This window comes from Antechinus flavipes, chromosome 1 (genome assembly GCF_016432865.1).
Source record: "Antechinus flavipes isolate AdamAnt ecotype Samford, QLD, Australia chromosome 1, AdamAnt_v2, whole genome shotgun sequence".
Taxonomy (NCBI): Eukaryota; Metazoa; Chordata; class Mammalia; order Dasyuromorphia; family Dasyuridae; genus Antechinus; species Antechinus flavipes.
This window is the reverse complement of record NC_067398.1, coordinates 208403461-208422941: the sequence shown is the minus strand read 5'-3', so window position 1 is coordinate 208422941 and position 19481 is coordinate 208403461. Positions and strand designations below refer to the sequence as shown.

The 19481-nt window shown below is 33.9% G+C and overlaps 1 protein-coding gene across 5 annotated transcripts in view; it reads right to left on the bottom strand.

The window, feature by feature from the left end:
• Window positions 1–19481, bottom strand: part of MLLT3 (MLLT3 super elongation complex subunit) — a 270414-nt gene that overhangs the window by 184064 nt on the left and 66869 nt on the right. The gene's annotated exons all lie outside the window — the stretch shown is intronic.

Sequence of the window (19481 nt, the reverse complement as noted above, 5' to 3'; positions counted from 1 at the left end):
TCCATAAATAGTTTTCCCTCTGAAGGAAACCCTCTCACCCACGAAAATAGTCTGAAAACTTAAGAAGCTCTAAAACTTCTAGAATCAGATTCAATTAATAAAAATCCCACTGAATAAAGTCTAAGAATTTTGATGGTATATTCAATTTTGATGGTAAGTAGTTATTTGTTTATTTTTCCTTTTTTTGTTAAAGAGTAAGGCAGGGAGACAAAATTTTTTTTTTTCCACCAAAGAGGAAAAACATATGATACAACCTAAGCAATCTGTTATTAGGGTCTGAAGCAGTAATTCCCCAAGCCACAAAGAAGCAGCTGATGAATCTTAGCCATTCACACTGGGCCACCTACTCAGCAAATAAGCATTTTCTAATCAGGGTTTAATAAGTCTGTCTTATTTTCCTTTCAGTCATATATATATAAAGTGGGAGAAAAAGTAAATGGTGACTAAAATTTTACTAAGAGAAAGTTAAATGATATTTCATTGAGACAACTTTTTTTTTTCAATTATTTGGTGTGGGATTTTGTAAGTACAGAAGTTTTAAATGAAATTTAAAGCCCTCGTTTTAGTTCCAGCTATCAGATGTCACAGTACCCTCACTACACATGCTTCTTATTTCGGTCGTCTGCAAACCATTCCTGTCAAATCCCAAATGCAGGTCTATTCAGTCCCAAGGTCACTATGAACACATGCTTCTCTCCTTAATAAATAGCCTTGGTGTACAGCATTACTGCTGTGGGATTTTTAATACAACAGTAGAGGCTTTTAATACCTTTCATCAAAATATTACTTATAACCAATCTCAACAAAACATTTTATTTTTTTTAAACAGGCTGACCTTCAAAATTCCTACTTTGTGACATTCTTTGAAGGCATTTAGTAAAATAGTATTTTCAAGGATGTTTGTACTTGAAAATTGGGTCTGCCATAGCTGTTGTAATTTATTCCTATTTGGGAGCACAGATTTATATAGCTTTGAATTTGACAAGATGCAGGAAGGTAGGAAAAAAGAATCCAGCACCAGCAAATGGCATCGATAATCCAATTAATTTCTCCTTAAACATACAACATATTCTGTAAGTTATTCAGGATCCTAATGTCATGACAAGTCAAATTAACAAATTTTAGCACCTAGTGAGAGCACACAGAATTATGCTAGACCAGAGGGATGAAAATCTGGGGAAAAAAATTGTCATCCTACCCTAACTTTAACACATTTAACATCATGAAACATACTAAAACAAAATGACTCAAGACAAATTTCATTCCTTAAAATGACCTGAAATCAGAGCCTCAGTAACTTTGGACTTTTGTCACTATATTCTTGACCTTTGTCATTAATCTGCACCTCCTATCCCTTCACTCCTAACACCTTTAAGAAATGCCATAAACACCTTAATCTATTCCAACCCCTACATTTTACAAATAAAGACACCTACAACCAAAGAGGCTATGATTTGTTTAAGGTGACATAGCTATTTATTGGTAAAATAGGGATTTTCTATCTTAACTAAAGAGGGAACATGACTCTCTATGCAACAAAAATTCAGAGGAATGGATTACACATGAATCTAAGAAAATTTGTGTTGTTGATATCTTTGAATTCTCTTGTTCAACTATATCTATCTATCTATCTATATATATATATATATATATATATAGAGAGAGAGAGAGAGAGAGGTGTATGTGTGTATACACACACACACACACACACACACACACACACACACACACACACACACGAAAAAATAAAGCATTTATTAAATGCCTAATATGTGCCAGGCTGTATGCTAAGCACATTACAAATATCCCTTTATTTTATATTGAGAAACAGATGCTATTATTAATGTCATTTAATAGATGAGGCCTAAGTAGTAAATGGGTAGAGTGACAGGCCTGACTCAAGATGGTTCATCTTCCTAAATTTAAATGTGGCCTCAGCTACTTAGGACTTCAGACAAGTCACTTTACTCTGTTTCTCTCAGTTTTGTCATCTGTAAAATGAGCTGGAGATGGAAATGGCAAATTATTCCAGTGTCTTTGCCAAGAAAAACCCAAAAGGGGCCACAAATAGTCCAAAAAGACTGAAATACCTAAACAACAACAAATAGTGGAAGCAACAAAGGCAGAGAGAGATTGTTACTTGCTCAGGGTCACACAGCTAATAAGTGTCTGCAGTTAGACTGTAACCCTTCCTGATAATAGACCCAGTTTTCTATCCACTGTGCCATCAAATTAATTCTGACTCCAACTCGAAATCCTACACTCTGACTCTAATTCAGCAAATTATACAACTTGGGACATTTCTGAAATTTAATAGGAAGATTTGACTTCTTTGATCATAGGTATATTTCAATTATTATGGCACCAGTATACCCCATATCAGATCACCAATGACTAGCTTTCATTTTCAACATTGGTTAAGAATTTTGGATAATACTTGAGAATATCGAATAAGGCTTTACATAAATGTGAAATATTTGGGATTAAGCTCCAAAAAGGAACAGAGGGAGGAAGGAGAGATTCAAAAATATCTTTCCTGGTATCACTACCATGAAGAATACCAAGACGAGCATTTTTTCAAACATGCCTTTGACTAAATGAAAGAGGTTCACTGAGCCACTAGTCTTATAAAATGGGCAGTATGGCATCTAACAGAAAAAAAGAATTCCATGCTTCGACTCGAATTAGTCATTCTCATTGATTCATTAAAGTTTACATCTAGAAATGTTACCTCTCCTCTAGACTACTCTGGAGGAGAATCAATAACCAAGGTTAATTTTCATTTCTCAGATATATCATTTAATTATCACATTATCAAATATTCTTATGAGTGTATCCAAGTAAGTATGTCATATCATAGTCAGATTTCCTACATTACAATCATAAATGTGGAGCTGGAAAAGTACTTGGAAGTCATCACATCCACACCTCTCACTTCACTGTGATGGAAGGAAGTTAAGGGACAAGGGGCTACTTTGAGTCTGATAAATATAAGGCTTTGATCACACCTCTACCCTGTTCAAAAATCTTTAATCTCACACACACACACACACACACACACACACACACACACACACCAAAAGTCCAAACTCCTTATCCTAGAACTCAAGATCTCAATTTATATCAGCAACATATCTTGCTGGTCCTATCTTTGAACACTCCAGTCAAACTCATTTTATTCATGATGTGCTGAACATATCTGTAGAGATACAATCAATACTAGATATCATCTAGTGACTTTCTATTTCTCTTTCCTGCTACCCACCTCTGCTTATCAAAATCCTACTTATCTCTCTCAAGTTACAGTTCAGATATCATAAAGTCTTTGATGATCACACTCAGATCTCTATCCCTCAATCCTTTTTCCAGAAAGGTACATGATTTGCACAAAAAGTAACAGAGAATGGATCCCCTTCCTTCCCTTTTAGTTATGCTAGGTGGCCACTCTTCTCACAGTAATTTTTAATGCAGTTTTTTGTATAAATAATTCATCATCCAAGACCTACCACAGTGCCTGGCATAAAGTAGGTATATAATAAATGCTTGTTAATTGATCCATCTCCATCACATTTTAAGCTCTTTGAAAACAGACTACATCCACCACAAAGCTGATACTGTGTACCTTAAGACCTAAAGATAGTCAATCTTTGCTTATTAATTACAATAGCAATAAGATCAGTAAGTACTCAATAAAGACCATATTAACAAATGCCAAAAACGAAAGACCTACAACAGCAAATCAATGAAGATCTTTGTCATATCCAGTCCAAAGAATCAATTGCATTTTTCATGCTAGCTTTGTGCTATTGTGATCATATCCATTCTCTTAATTCCATTCCCTCTATGACTAGGAAATTCAGAACCCTGCTATTGAAATAATTAATAAATAACTATCCTTTGCACAATTTTAGGCGTGGAGAGCTTCATTACTTACTATTTGTGCTAAGAAGTGCATAAGGTAAAAAAAGAAAGAGAAAAATCAATGCTGGGGAAGGTATAGAATAGCACTTCCAATTTACTTGCCAATTTTCCTAGACTTCGAATTAATACAGACAAAGGAGGTTAAATACATACTCATGGCTGCCAGATGGAGGGATCTTAACTAATATTTTTTCATTAAAAACAAAAACAATAAAACTGTGCTCTCGAGAAAAGCATTAACAAGTGGTTTTGTGTAGTATTCTCATAAATTTCTAACATTTTTTTATATTCTCAGAGAACCCTGGGACAAGTAAGATGGTAGAATTTCTCTACAAACTTCTCCACCCTCCAAAACAAATTATGTGGTAGCGATGGAATAACAAAAAGTTGAATCCACAAGTTAAGCAGATAAAAAACACTGTACCATATAAAAAGTTGATATTTTTTTTTAAAAAATCAAACAAAGAAAATATTCAGAGTTTTCCCAATGCACACAGACACATACAAGTAATCTCATAGGGTTATATTTCAGAGTTCAGCTCCAGGTACTAGGCAGTCATCTCAAGACAATGAATTACTCTTCCTCATACACTATAGAGGGCACAAAATTATCACTCTCTTTCTCTTTCTCTCTCTAGATATAGATATAGATATATAAATGTGTGTGTATATACATGCACACATACATACAAATATATATACACAAATACATATATATCTATATAAATATATGTTTAAACATGTGCATACACACACACATATAACCTGTCTCAAGGAAACAAGAATTAAAAAGGAGAAGAGGAGAAAAGAAAATGAAGAGCTTGTCTATATATACCTGAGAAAGGACTGAAAAGCCAATTGGAGCCAGTTGTCTTCCAGTGCAGTCTCTGGTGAGTGAGTTAATCAATAAACATTTATCAAGCACCTAATATGTGTAGGTATGCAAAGAGGAAGATAGTTCCTGCTCTCTAGGAACTCACAGTATAATGGTGGGTAAGAGCTGCAAGATATTTTTCAAATTCCTCAACACATAAAGTATGGCTTTGTGATGGTACAAGACAGGACAGATGGAGAAGATGGGCACATTCTGTATAATGATAGAGGTGGGGAAAATCAAAGATTGAGGAGGGATAAACAAACAAAAAGGAATAATAAAGAGAGGCTAGAAGACTAAAAGCACAAGGAGAGGATAAATACAAGGAGATAAACCAACTGAGAAAAAAATGAATAAAAAAATTGAGAGGACTAAGAACACAATGAAACAAAAAAGGAAAATAAATGAAAATAAATCCAAAATCACCTAAGAAATAAAAATTCTGCAGATTCCCCAGAAATTATGGAAAAACAACAAGAAACTTCAAAATCATTCAAGGGAGGAATAACTTCAGAGGAAGATATTGGGAAATAAATTAGGTTGGAAATACATGTTCTTATTGGGTCTCACATACACACATAGAGAGTACACAAAAAGTAGAACATCTGGCCACATAAAGACAGTGATCTCTATTTGAAAGAGACTTTCATGGTCACTTAGTACAGGTAACTCCTATTATTAATGAAGAGTTGAGGCTCAAAGGGAGCACAGTTCAGTTGCATTGAGGTTAGAAACCAGAATGCAAAGGACTGAAAAGTGAGTGAAGGCAAAGGGTATGTTTAGAGTTGGGAGAGAGGGGGTGGTTTCTTTTTTCCCCCCCCCCCACCACGGATTTTGAATGAGAAAGGGAAGGAAAATATAGGATAAAAGCTTGAGAAGGAGTAAGATCCTACTGAAAGGTCTTTTAAGGAGGTGAGAGATTTGGGGCATGTTTTAGGGTAATAGAAAAGGAAATGAGAGAAGGAAGATGATTGAAAGACCAACGTGCTAGAAAAGACAAAGAGGGAATGTAATTTGGGACATGTAATGGAGATGGTCTCGCCAAGAAGGCCACCTTCCCAATTCTTCAGAGGGGTGGAAAAAAGGAAAGATTGGGTACTATAAAAGAATTAATAGAAAGAGAAGGAATGAAAAAAAGTTCAACATCAGTTTTCTCAATAACAAATGGTGAGAGCCTCAATTGAGATTGGTGCATGTTAAGAGGCCTGAGGAAAGATTTAAAATAACTTCTCTAAAGAGTGGTACTGGGAATCAATTATGAAGGAATAAATTCTTCAGTGAAGGCCCAGATGAGATTAGATAATGAGGTTTTAATGTATCTAGTCTATTCTATATTCCCATCTAGGGACCCAATTTGCTCCAAATCTTAAAAAACATATAATAAAATTAGTGCACTCTATAATATTTTCAATTAATAGTCCCACTTTTTTTCCCTTTTGTTCTGACTCTTCTTTCACAATATGACTAATGTGGAAATATGTTTAATATGATCGTACATGTATAACTTATATCAGATTGCTTGCTGTTTTGGAAAGGGGAAAAAGAGGGAAAGGGAAAAATGTGGAACTCAAAACCTTACAAAAAGTGAATATTGAAAACTATCTTTATATATAATTGGAAAAAATAAAATACTAAAAGGGGGAGGACTAGGGAGGACCAATCCCAGTGCTGAAGAGTCTATATGGTATGAAAGGAGACAGTAGTAAGAATATTTTTTTTTAAAGATTCACAGAACTTTTACAAGAAATCAAAGGAGAAGAAAAATATAATACATAAGCAGGGAAGGGTGATGGTTGTGATGGTAGAATCAAAACATATTGCATTTATTGAAAAGATACAAAAGTTACCCTAAAATTTATATACAATCAGGAAGAATAAAATCTCCAATTTAGAAACTTTGGATGTAGCACTTAAATCAATAGTATTATTTGATAACAAAAACGAGGGCCACCACAGGCACAACCATAGGCTCAAAAGATGCCCCCCCCCAAAAAAAAAAAAAATTTTAAATTCAGAAGGCTTAGGAGGATCCATAGGTATTTATCATAAACATCTTTAAATAAGTTGTATATCACATCTTTTTATACTTTCTTACTTTTAATCTAATAACAGGACAGTGTTTAAAAGATTTTTTTCCGTCGCTATTTCCATTTCCCTTTCCTTCTGCTTCCTAGAGTCAAGTATCATTTGAAAGAAAAGAAAAACAGCAAGGAAATATCATAACTACTCAATACATTAAAAAGTTTAACAATATGTGCAAGTTACAACCCTGGATCTCTTAAATTCATTTCTACTCTATTAAATTAATCATAGTGATCATGCTTGATCATAATTTAATTCAGTCAGGCAGGTAAGGCTCCAATTAATCCATTTGCCAAATCAAGTATCCAAAAATATATGCAACTGTCCTTGTTCTAGCCATGGAAGACAGCATTTCGACTAAACTATTGTGGTTTGGTTTTCTGTTGCTTTTATTTTCTTTAGGAGCACCAAGTTAGCCAAAAATTTGAAGAAAATCAAACAAAAACAAAACACACTGAGAGGATTCTCAAAATAGAACTCCCTCTATCTGCCATACCCCCCACTCATTTTGTAGCCAGTCCAAAGGGTTTGGCTTTTTGTTTGTTTTTAAGGTTCAAAGGGATAGCTCTAGTCACTATCCCTTTAGGAGAGAAGAGGCAAGCTTACATTTTCAGGCTTTATTTCTTCTCAACAAATTTCAGCTATACAAAAGACCATCAGAAACAGTTACTAGTAAATAAACCCATTTATTGATTATAAGATAGTTAACAAAAATTTTAAGTTAATAGAGATTAAAATAAGCCAGCTATTTAACTGGGATTGGGATATCTCAGTTCCCCCAAGGAAAAAAAAAATTCTATTTTCATCCATGGGTAAATCACCTGAAGTCTCTAGAAAGACAAACTAGAAAGTAGGAACTAGCTGCTATATATAATAGCGACCTGCCAAAGTCTTTTTTCTTATATAGGTATCTCCTTAAAGAGTGTACAGCACTTTTCTGCTTCCAAACTTGTCAAATTCACTATCTGACACTTCCCTCACCAACAACACTGCTACTTTTACCAGCTCCTCCTAGACTGAGCTCCTCCCCAGGGAAGGCTGAGGTCTCAGGACTGTCGGCTTGGAGGAGCCCACAAATGCTATGGTTGTGGTCCAGAGGGCAGTTCCTGCAGGACAATCAGACTGCAGCAAACAGTCTGCTGACTCTCAAAACAGTGGTTCTGGAAGTAGCAAAGAGGGAGAAGCAGCAGGAACAGCAGAGCCCAAGCTGCAGAGGCAAGAGTGCAGGTGAAGGTTTGCAAAAACTCAGGAACTCCTGGGAACCCTGAGCCAGAGCCCTGAGTAATGGAGGGCCCCAGACCAACCTCCACATGCAGGCTCCCTATTCCCCAGAGGGAAACTTGGACAGCTTGGTATAATGGTAGGGTATCTCTCATAAAGTTATTTGGCTCAAGAGGGCAGAGGCCAGGCCAGGCCGGGCTTGTTTGGTTCTCCACAGCTGAAAGTCCCACTTGCCCCTTTGGGGAGTTGGATGGCGAGGGATAGTTAGGCTATAAACTGCAGACTACTCCTTGTGGGAAAAATTTGTTCAGTACTCCTCTGGCCATTCATCATACCTTCTGGAACCAATTAATGACTGTACTACTGTATAGTCCCATGTATCTCACTAGAAATAATAAAGAGGACCAATTCTCTACTCCAAAGTTCTCACACAAGCTTTATCCCCAGCATAAGAACTTAGACTTGTGTCATTTTCTTTATCAATGAGAAGAATCTTCTTCAAACCCTGATGACATCAATATTTAGACAAGGTATAAAATGGAAATTTATATTTGTTAATGTTGTGACTGTCATGGAAGATATCTAATGAATATGTCAAATAAAAGGCTCCCTATAAATAATAGGACTGGGCATTTTTAAAATGGGATATATGGAACATCAAAGAATCAAGTCCATAAACTTGATTTTAAAAATCTTCAATCTGATTTGTTTCTTTTGTGATCCTATACATTTTATATATTAAAAAACTTCACTCTGAGAAGTCCATAGGGTCAAATAGATTACTAGAGGGATACATGAAAACACACACACACACACACACACACACAATTTTTTTTTTTTAAGTTAGACAATCAGGGTTAAGTAACAGCTAGTAAGCATCCAATGTCTGAGGTCAGATTTGAATTCAGGGCCTCAACTGCAGAACCCACACTCTACCCAGTGTGCTACTTAGCTGTCCCCAGAATAAGATTAATAAGAAGAACTTTTGATCACTTTAAGCAGCTAGATGGTGTATTGAGGAATACCAGATCTGGAGTCAGGAAGATTCCTCTCCCAAGTTCAAATTTAGTCTCAGAAACTAGCTGTGTGACCCTGGAAAAGTCACTAGTTTGTTCCAGTTTCCTCATCCATGAAATGGGCTAAAGAAGGAACTGGCAAACCATTCCAGTTATATCTGCCCCAAAAATCCCAAATTGGGTCACAAAGTGCTGGGTAAGATTTGAACTGATTCAATTACAATAACATCTAACTATGCTATATGTATTTTGATTTTTTTCTTAAGCACCAGAACATTATAGGGTTTTCTCAATGAAATCCATGCTTACATGTGCTAAGAAGTCAAAGGAAAAATTAAATGGATTTAAAGTAGCTGTGTAGTCTAGACTTCATTGTGTAATTGAATTGCCAATCCATTGAATTAGTATGCCAGTAAATATATCGGAGTGGATACAGATGGAAAATAAGTTGGGCTGAGTTGGGCCAAGAATCGAATAAGATGAGAATTTCTTTTCAATAAATACATAGTGCTTTCAACAATTCCAAGCTACTCCCAGAAATTATTCCATTCTTATATACTTCTTCCCTCTCTCAGATGTTACACTCATAAGGCAGCTTTTGCTCTGTTAATATCAAACATTTGTTTTTGTGCTTCATGTCTAACTGTAGGTTAATACTTCTGGATAAACAAAGAATATGGTGGGGTTGGTTTTATAAAACTCTAGTATATTCACAACGAAGTTCAGCAATCAGCAATTTTTTTTAAAGTACTAGTATGGGGAAGATACTGACAAAAACAGACAAGTGAGAAATCTGGGAAAATAGGAAAAACTGGGAAATCAGAAGAGACAAGTCTTTACATTTGAGGATGAAACAATCTAATACAGATAAAAGTTTATTTTAAGAATAAGTTTTCCTTGCTAATATTAAGATTTCTGAAAACTTTATATAGATAGGACTCACATTAGAACTTTTCAAGCAGCTTCCACTTCCACATTGAAGCTTTTCAAGTCACTCTCCATTTTCCATCAGCACCTCTGCTTGATAGACTAAGTAGAGGAATATCACAAAAAGGTAATTCCTATTCTTCTATCCTCAGTAGATTCTTTCACTAAATAGTCACCTCAAGCTTAAAGGCAGAAGTGGACTTTCTTTATCTAATTGGTACATAAGGTTTTCTAGCATAATAGGTGCTTAATAGATGTTTATTGAATTGATTAAAAGAATGTCAAGTATCAGTCATTATCTTTCCAAAACATAAAATTTTAAAATTTTCAAGTAAAACAAAGTTATTTTTTTTATTCCTTTGGATGTGGAAATTTACTTCCCAGAATACATTTGTTTGATTTTATTTCTAGTCAAGGGTGATAGGGAGAGGATTCATATTCAGGTAGGAGTTATCCCAGATGTAGTGGGATAATTCTCACTCAAGATTCTTGTGATAATACATGGTTAAAAATGGTGCAACACCTCAATTCCAAAAAGCAAAAACTGTGGGTAACTAAAGAGTGACTGAAAGATATATGGTAGATTTACAAAGACAGTATATTATCAATGACTTGTACGCAAGGAATGTGGCAAAAGACATCTCCAAAAAATATATTACCAATGGAACACGGAACCTATATTTACCAATGTAATGTTAAATTAATAATAATAAAATAACAAATTAAAAATAATAATACACAGAGTTTCTTCTCATCAAATATTGTGAGACTTTCTCATAGAGGAAGATGTAAATGAGTCACTTAAGAATATCAGATATGTAGGGATTACAACCTATTCCAATGGACTCAACAAAATAAGATACAGTTTTTATCCTTTTAAGTAATAAAAAGTCACTCATATATTCCAAAAATGGTGTTTCCAAAGCCTAAAGATTCACTTTCAAATATTTTACATAATTAGCTTAGGTCATTTGAATGCATACTATAATGAAAAATAAATTATAAAAAATTTTTATAGAACAAGCTAAGTGGCACAATAAATAGAGAACTGTACCTGAAGTCAGGAAGACCTATACTAATCTAGCCCTAACCAGTTATAAGTTATGTGACTCTGAGCACATTATTTAATCTCTGAACTCCCACCTACCTGTCAGGATTGAGAGGACATATATAGAGCTTGTATATACAAGTACTCCATAGATATCAAGCTCTATATAAAAACTAGATATATTCCTAAAAAATTATATCTGAAAAAATTTTGGAGAAATGAATGACATCTACTTGTAAAAAAAATCATTTTATGTAAAATCACTCCTTAAATTGTTTTGAATTAGCATTATCATAAATTAATGTGAAGTCTGTATTTTCAAATACAAGTCTGATTGCCTGAGGTGACATTTCATAACTTTTAACATAATGAATGACAGATTTTCCAGTGCACAATTTTCATGAAGAAATAGACTTGAATTTATTCATTTTCATAGCTGAATTAAAATTAAAGCATTCTACTTTTAAAGTCAATATTTTTTTAAGTGTTAACAAATTAACCCATTCCATGTGAAATTTAACTTCTGGTTTTTCATGTGAAATTTAACTTTTTTCCTAAAAACTTACATAATTCAAAAAAAAAAAATCAAGATTATGAAATTTCAAAGTATTACTCTAAAATTTAAATGTGACACTGAGACATCAAACTTCAAATCCTTCTAATTATTTGTTACTTGAAATCAAGAAACCACTCAAAATGCAAATAAGATGACCCAATGTGACTTGAAAAGTGGACCTGTGTCTTGCTTTAGCATGCCAAGGGGCTATTAGCTAATCCCTGCTCACAGAGCAAAATGCCATCTGGCATTGGTACCATTACCATATAATGGAAAGAATACTAGTTTGGAACAAGGAAACCAAATCTCACCTAAATGACATTGGACAAGTACCTCATTTATGTGGACCAGTTTCTTTACCTGTATTTTTTTAACTAGGAGACCTCTAAGTTCCCTTCCATTTCTAAATCTTTTGACCCTAACATGACTGACAAATAATAGAACAACATTTTTAATTAAATTTTAAATAAATGCAATTTTCATTCAAGTATTTGGAAGTCCCTACTGATCAAAGAACATAACTTTCCATCATGCTCTGTAATTGAATTAAAATTGAAATCCAGTCATTTGCAAGACAGAAATTACTCCAAACTACGTTCAAAGGTGAGAGCTGTGAACATTTTTCATACTTAAGAATCAAAGAGCTGAAAGGGACCTTGGAAAAACATCCACTTCAATGGTGTCAAAAACTAAATAAAAATGGGGGCCACTAAACTATGTGTAAGATCCCTGTGGACCACATACTAACTTAAAAAATACACACATTTATATATTTCATTTTTTATTAATACATCAACACATTAAAAATCGGAAAGAAACTACATTTTAATTTAATTCAGGCTGCATTCAGGAGTATCATAAGTCAAGTTCAACTCCATCATGTTATAAATGAGGAAACCAAAGAAAAGAAAGGTTAAATGATCTGCCCAAATGTGGTAGAACTAGAATTGGAATTTAGGTCTTCTGGCTCTAATTTCCCGGGCAGAGGCTGGAAAGAAGAAAGGGAGAGTGGGAGGGAACAATAATACTCACAGCTGTCAATAGGCAAATAATTTTTTAAAATAAATTAATAACAAAAAATATTAAAGCAAACCTGTCACATTTACTATATTTTCTCCATCCTACTACTTTAGAAGGAGTCCAAAACAGAATTAAGAAAAGCAAGTAAATTTGGAATATAAGTGTACTTCCTGAGCATAACTAATGCTGCCTGATGCTGCCCTTCTTTTCCATTTAGAAAAAGCTTGCCAATTTATTTATTATTGTTGTTGTTGTTGTTGTTTTAGAAGTTCTGACATCATTTCTAATTTGTTGATGACTATTAAAAAGATAAATGTGTAATGTAACCAACAATACCTATGAAAACCTTCAATGGAGCATTTATAGTAAGTGGACTTTAATTATAAAAATTCCTTATTGGAAGGGGGGGAAAGTAGTGAAATTTAGTTCACCTAATTAAATGAAAATTGGCTTGACATGCTTTTTGAAAATTCCCTTAAGCTACTAACACAGTAGTGTTAGTTAGGGAAAAGATACTCTACTTTCAAAGTCATAGTCTTCCCTGAGGGACAAAACAGAGACCTAACTACCCAAAAGCAGAACAGAGTAGAATACTTTTTAAATTGAATTCAAAGGGCAGCAAATACCTTCAAATAGTCATATCATTAATAGTTCAGTTCCTTCAAAAGTAATTCATGTGAAAAATCTTGGTCACTAGAAATTTTATACTTTAATGTACACAGAAATGCTCACAGAAAAAAATCATGGAAGCTGCCATGGGGCAAATAAGTTTTGGGATGACTTTATCTTGAATAACATATACTGGCCAAAGAAAAATTTAAAGTCCTATAAAATAAGGGGGGGAAAAAGGAAAGTAGTGGTTTTAATTGTCCTAAAGAGACAAAGAAGTATCTGAAAGGGAGTCTTCTGTATAATAAACTACCACTTCAGCAGCCAACCTATGATGAGTTCAGAATGATAATGAGGTCAACACTACCTAAGCTGGGATAAATCAGGGGAAAAAAACATGCCTGTTGCCCTAATGGGTAAAAAAAAATATTAAGCAGGCGTGGGGGGGGGGGGGGGGGGGGGAGTGAGTGAGTTTGAGGATGGGGGTAGAGGGGAGGGGAAGGGTTTTGATAACCCCTTTCATCATTATTTAGAGTCCAGCATATAATATGAGGGGAAAAAGCATATAAAGATAGTCAATAACTACTATTATGAACCTTAGGAAATTTCTAGTGGAAATTACTTTTTTAACGTCCTTTAAGGGCTGGGTCTTAGAATGAATATAGCTCACAATGAAAGGATAAGAAAAGCATGGCCTGAAATTCATAATTTCCAAATACCCAAACCCTATTTTAGATAACTGGTTCAACCTGTTTTACTACTTAATCTTTTACCAGAGCTGCAAATGAATAGCAATATTAACTGCTTTGAGTTTGTTTTCTTATATTTGCTCAATTTATTCTATAACAGAGATTGATAATAAGCAATAACACGACCAAAAGACAGTTTGCAAATAAAGATAGTCAAATGGCATAGTTAAAAAGAATATTGAATCTTGGGGCCAATTCTAATATTATTGCTATCTATCTGAATGGTTACCTACTTGACCTTTATTTGGGGCCTCAATTTATCTGTAAAATACTGAAGCATTTAGTCAAGTCCCTTCTAACTCTTAACTTCCTATAACCTAAGAAAGGACTACACAATGTGCAACGAGATAATCAGCCACTCAAGTGAGAGATGAACACATTATGATTACAAGTGTACCACTCAACTTTATTTTAATTGCCCTCTCCTTTTTCCCCCCACCATCCATATACTATTTCCATTTTATTTTTTATTTTTATCTTACATCTTAACTTAGTCTTCTTTAACAGATTTAAAATCATCTAACTCCAGAGAGAAAATGTCATATAAGTGTTAATATACTTGTTGCAAGCATATATAACACTTCCATGTTTGCTAAATGTTCTGTAGACATCAATCATTTCATATGATCTTTATCAAACCCTCTGAAAAAACTTATCCTTATTTTACAGAAGATCAATTAGCAAAGGTTTTTACTAACACCTTTAGTAAGTAAATGTAGTATGTGAAACTTTAGATCCAAAATTTTGTTTATAGTTTCTCTTCAAATCCACAACTTTAAGGCTCCTCTCACATTATTTCTATGTCAGATTACACCCGGATAACATGCAAATTTCAAGGAACTGGTAATTAACAGAATCAAGATGTAAACATTTTTTACCTACAAAAGTCTCAAAGAGTTTATCAATTCTCCAACTAATTCCTACATTTCCCCAACACAAAGGAAAGACATTTTCATCTAAAAAACAGAGTTTGAAGTTCTGCCCTCTACAAAGTACTAACTGCTCAGTAAGGCAGCTGAGAAGAAATGAACACATATTTATGATGTCTGACTTTTCATTAGTATCTGGACATCATAGTCACTTCCAAGTTGCTCATGACTTTTCTTTTAGGTCTCCCAAGATAGAAATCAAATGAAGTCATATCAACAATCATTTATTAACAAATTATGCACAAAAAGAAGCTGAAAGTAGAGTGAAGAGGGGACATACTTGAAGATGTGATCACGACTAACAAAGTCTAGAAATTCATTAGTACAACATAGAGAAGACTCTGGCAATTCTCAGATAAGAAAGTTAAACCATTTATAGTCATATAAAAATTGCTCTAAATCACTACTGATTAGAAAAAGACAAATTAAGACAACTCTGAAGTATTACCTCAGTCCTATCACATTGGATAAGATGACAGAAAAAAATAATGATAAATATTGGAACAATGTAGGAAAAATGGAATACTAATACATTGTTGGTAGAGTTGTGAAATAATCCAAACATTCTGGAGATCAGCTCAGAATTATGTGCAAAGGGCTATTAAACTCTGCATACCCTTCAATCCAGCAGTGTTACTATTGGGTCTATATTCAAAGAAGGGAAAGGACCCACATGTACAAAAATGTTTATAGCAGCTCTTTTTATGGTAGAAACTGAGTCAGCTGGGGAATGGCTGAATAAATTATATAGTATGTGAATGTAATTCTTTAAATGAAGTTCTATAAAAAATGACAAACAGGATAATTTCAGAAAAGCCTGGAGAAACTTATGTGAACAGAAGCTAAAGTGAGCAGAACCAGAATGATCAACTCTGATAGATTTGGCTCTTCTCAGCAATGCAGTGATCCAAGATAATTTCAAAACAATTAGAATATGTACCAAGTAGACTCTGTGAAAGGTCACACACAACCTTCTGGGAGGTGTAGTCCATAAAATTCACCCTAGTAACCAAGTCTGTCTTGGCCCTAGCATTGTGTTTATTCACAGGCACATCCTCTAATAAAAAAAGCAAACACTAGCAAAAAAAGCTAACACCATAAATTTTCTGGTGATTTAAATAAATGTACATGAAGACAAAGATGGAAATACGGATGTTTGAATTTATTTTTAAAGCATTCACATTCAAAGAAAGAATTGCATATCTTAATTTCTAAGGTATAGCTCTACTAAAAGTCATTCAGTTACTGTCCTAAACTTCAATAACACAAGTTTTCCTGGCCTATATCATCCCATAGATTTACCAAAAGAAAAAGAAAGTGCGTGACTTTTGTTAACTTTAAAAATATGGTGTGGTAAATTTAAGGAAAGAGACTGCCTTAATTGGAAAAAATATTCAGGAAGTCAAAGGGATCTAGCAAAAAATACAACCTATAAATTCTCCATGCTATTGTTAAAAACTAAAAATCAGAATATTACCATCACTCAAATTTTCTAATCTGGAAATAAAACCCAAAATAGCCTTAAGAAATCTGAAGCACAGAACAAACCTGCTTCACTTATTCAGCAATCTACTTAAAATAAAAGATCTTAAAATACCTATTATCGTTGCAATATTTTCCCATAGAGCCTATGTGGCACCCCTCTGGGGCTTCCTCCAATTCCCAATATAATTTCAATTTGGGCTCCCAGGAAAAATGACTACATTAATTTCAAAGCAAATCCAAGATGCCCAACTGGTGTTTACTTTGTGTTCCATCAAGAGTATGGAACACAATTAACTCAAGCAAAGGTATTTAATAAAATAGCACAGTAAGAGTAGGAAAAAAAATTTTTTCTCCATCTAGCCTAGGGCTTACTGTACTCCAAATACAACCTACATCTATGGAAAGGATAAAGATCCATGGAATTCAAAAACAGAGGCATAAAAAAGGATTCATGTACTCAAGGCAACCCTCTAGTTGTCCTTCCTCTCATTGATCTTGACCTCCCAGTCACTACAGAAGGCTGGGCTATATTCACAATTGCCTCCAGCTGCAGTCTCCATTGAAGTCTAAAATACTCCTAAAACTTTTTCCAGAAAGAACACTTTGCCTTGGGTCAGTTGGACTTTTCCTAATCCTTCTAAATCTGGACTTTGAGGTAAGATCCTAAAAGCAACAGGTTTTCAGATCTGCAAAGATCAAGTACCCAGTCCAAAGCTTTCTACTCTCATTGATAATTTGGCTTCTAGAGCTGGACTCTCTAGCAAGCATCCTTTCCTAGCTTTTAAGTCCCATCTCTCCACCTCCAATGAATGGGCAGAGAGGTTTTGACTTTTTCATATGCAAATGGTCCACAAAATTTCACTCATTTTACAATCTGGGAATATCAAATTTCATTTTTGCATTTTGCAAACAAGCCACTCAGTTTAGCTACTCAAGCTTTTAAAAGGGCAAAGTCTGAAATGCAGGCTGCCCCACACCCTTAAAATCAAACTCTTGTTTTGCTAGAAGCTATTGACATATTATTTTATGTCAACATCACACAACCTAGATATTCAGTCAAATGAATTGGTATTTATGTGGCAATTTTGATTTTCTGGCATGTTACAATCATTTATAAATAATTATGTTCATTTCACATTTCCCAGGTTATCACAAATGCAGAATCTTACTTTGACAAAAATCAACAATTATACTTGCTTTTTCCTCTCAGCCATCAAGTCATCAGATCCAACTACCTTGTTTAGATCCCTGTATGACAATATAGTTTTATTGATTATTTATTTGGTGTGGTTTATTCCTTGCTCAAACTGTGACCATTTTTGCTTTAGAGGGCTGCAATAAATCACTTGAACCTTAACCAGGATGGCATGTGCAAAACAACAGATGGTAGGAAATGTTTTCAGACATTTTTTTAAACTTATTACAAGGAGTTTGTATTAAAAAACAAAAAAACAAAAAAAACTTCTTGTCATTCCAGATTGTTTTTACAACACACCAGAGGATTAAGAATCATTATTAATTGGTTATGTGACTTCCAGAAACCTTCCTACTACACCAAAAGAAGAGTTAAAAAAAAAAAAAAAACTCAAAAATTACTCTTAACACTGATTCAGGATAAAATTGCTCAAATTTTTCCTATCATAACTATCATATAAAAGGATTTTTCTGGAAGAAGTAGAAACGAAAAGACTAAATTCCTAACAAGCCCAAATTCCAGGGAATTTGATTTCTGAAGATTTGTTTCCGAAAAGAAGCATGCTTCTGATGATCAAAAATGAAGTTTCCAAATGTCATCTTTTGATATAACTGCCAAAGCATTAAGTTTACTTAAAGATGCTATAGTCACATTTATAAAATTTTAAAATATTTAAATAAGGTACAAAAGGAATTTTTGTCCCAATAATAAATCTGGTTTTCGTAAAGAATCTTAGGCAGCTAGATGACTCACTGGATACAATTCTGGATTTGGGAGTTAGGAAGACCTTGGAAGCTTCTCTTCTATTTTTAATGTTATATATTTATAGATCACATTTCTATTTTGAAATTTTTTTATAAAATGATGGTCTAAGTCTAATTTCTACCAGCTGGCTCCTCAATTTTTTTCAGCAGTTCTTATCAAATAGGGAGTTCTTTCTTCAGTAATTTATGCTTTCAGGATTATGGAACACTAGAGGTTATTGATTTTTATTTGATATAATTCTGCCTTGTCACATTTGTTGTCTGTTACTTATTTTTTAAATAATATCAAATGGTTTTGATAAATGCTATTTTATAATATCAAAAAAGATTTTTTTAAGAGACTGCTAGTTTTCAAACCTAGATACAATTGTATTTTGCATATGCACATTTAGGTTGAAATTAAACTAGTGTAATTTCTCATTTGAACAGATATTGTTTTGTTTTCAGATTTTATCCTTACGAGCACATGAGCATTTTTACTACTACATCTAAGAGTTTCTTAAAATGTTGTATGAAGTAAAAGTACAAATCTCTAGATTCAATAAGAATAAAATATTTAAGACAAAGGATTAGAAAGAAAAAAAACAAAAACAAAAGTAACAGTCATCTCATAGCTGTGGGATAGGAAACCTAAAGGACCCTAGGAATCAGTGGGAATGGGTTTGAATAACAATTTACTGGCCATGTAAACCGAAGAAAGTAAAAATCTTTCTGACCCTCAATTACACCTCATCTGCAAAATGGGTACAAATATAGACTGTACTATCTATTTTGAGCAGACAGGTGGTGCACAATGACTTGAGCACAGAGGCTGGAATCAGGAAGACTGTCCTAAATTCAAATTTGGTCTCAGACACTAACAAGCTGTGTGACCCCGAATAGAGTCACTTAATTGCTATCTGCTTCAGTTTTCTCATCTATAAAATAATCTGGAGAAATGCCAAACCACTCTTGCCAAAAAGATCGGTTAAAGTCAGCTATAAATGAAAAAAGAACACTACAATACTGCTCAGAAGAAAGGATTTTTATAAACTTCTTATGAGGTGTTCTTTAAATTTAATTTAATTTTAAATTTAAATTTAACC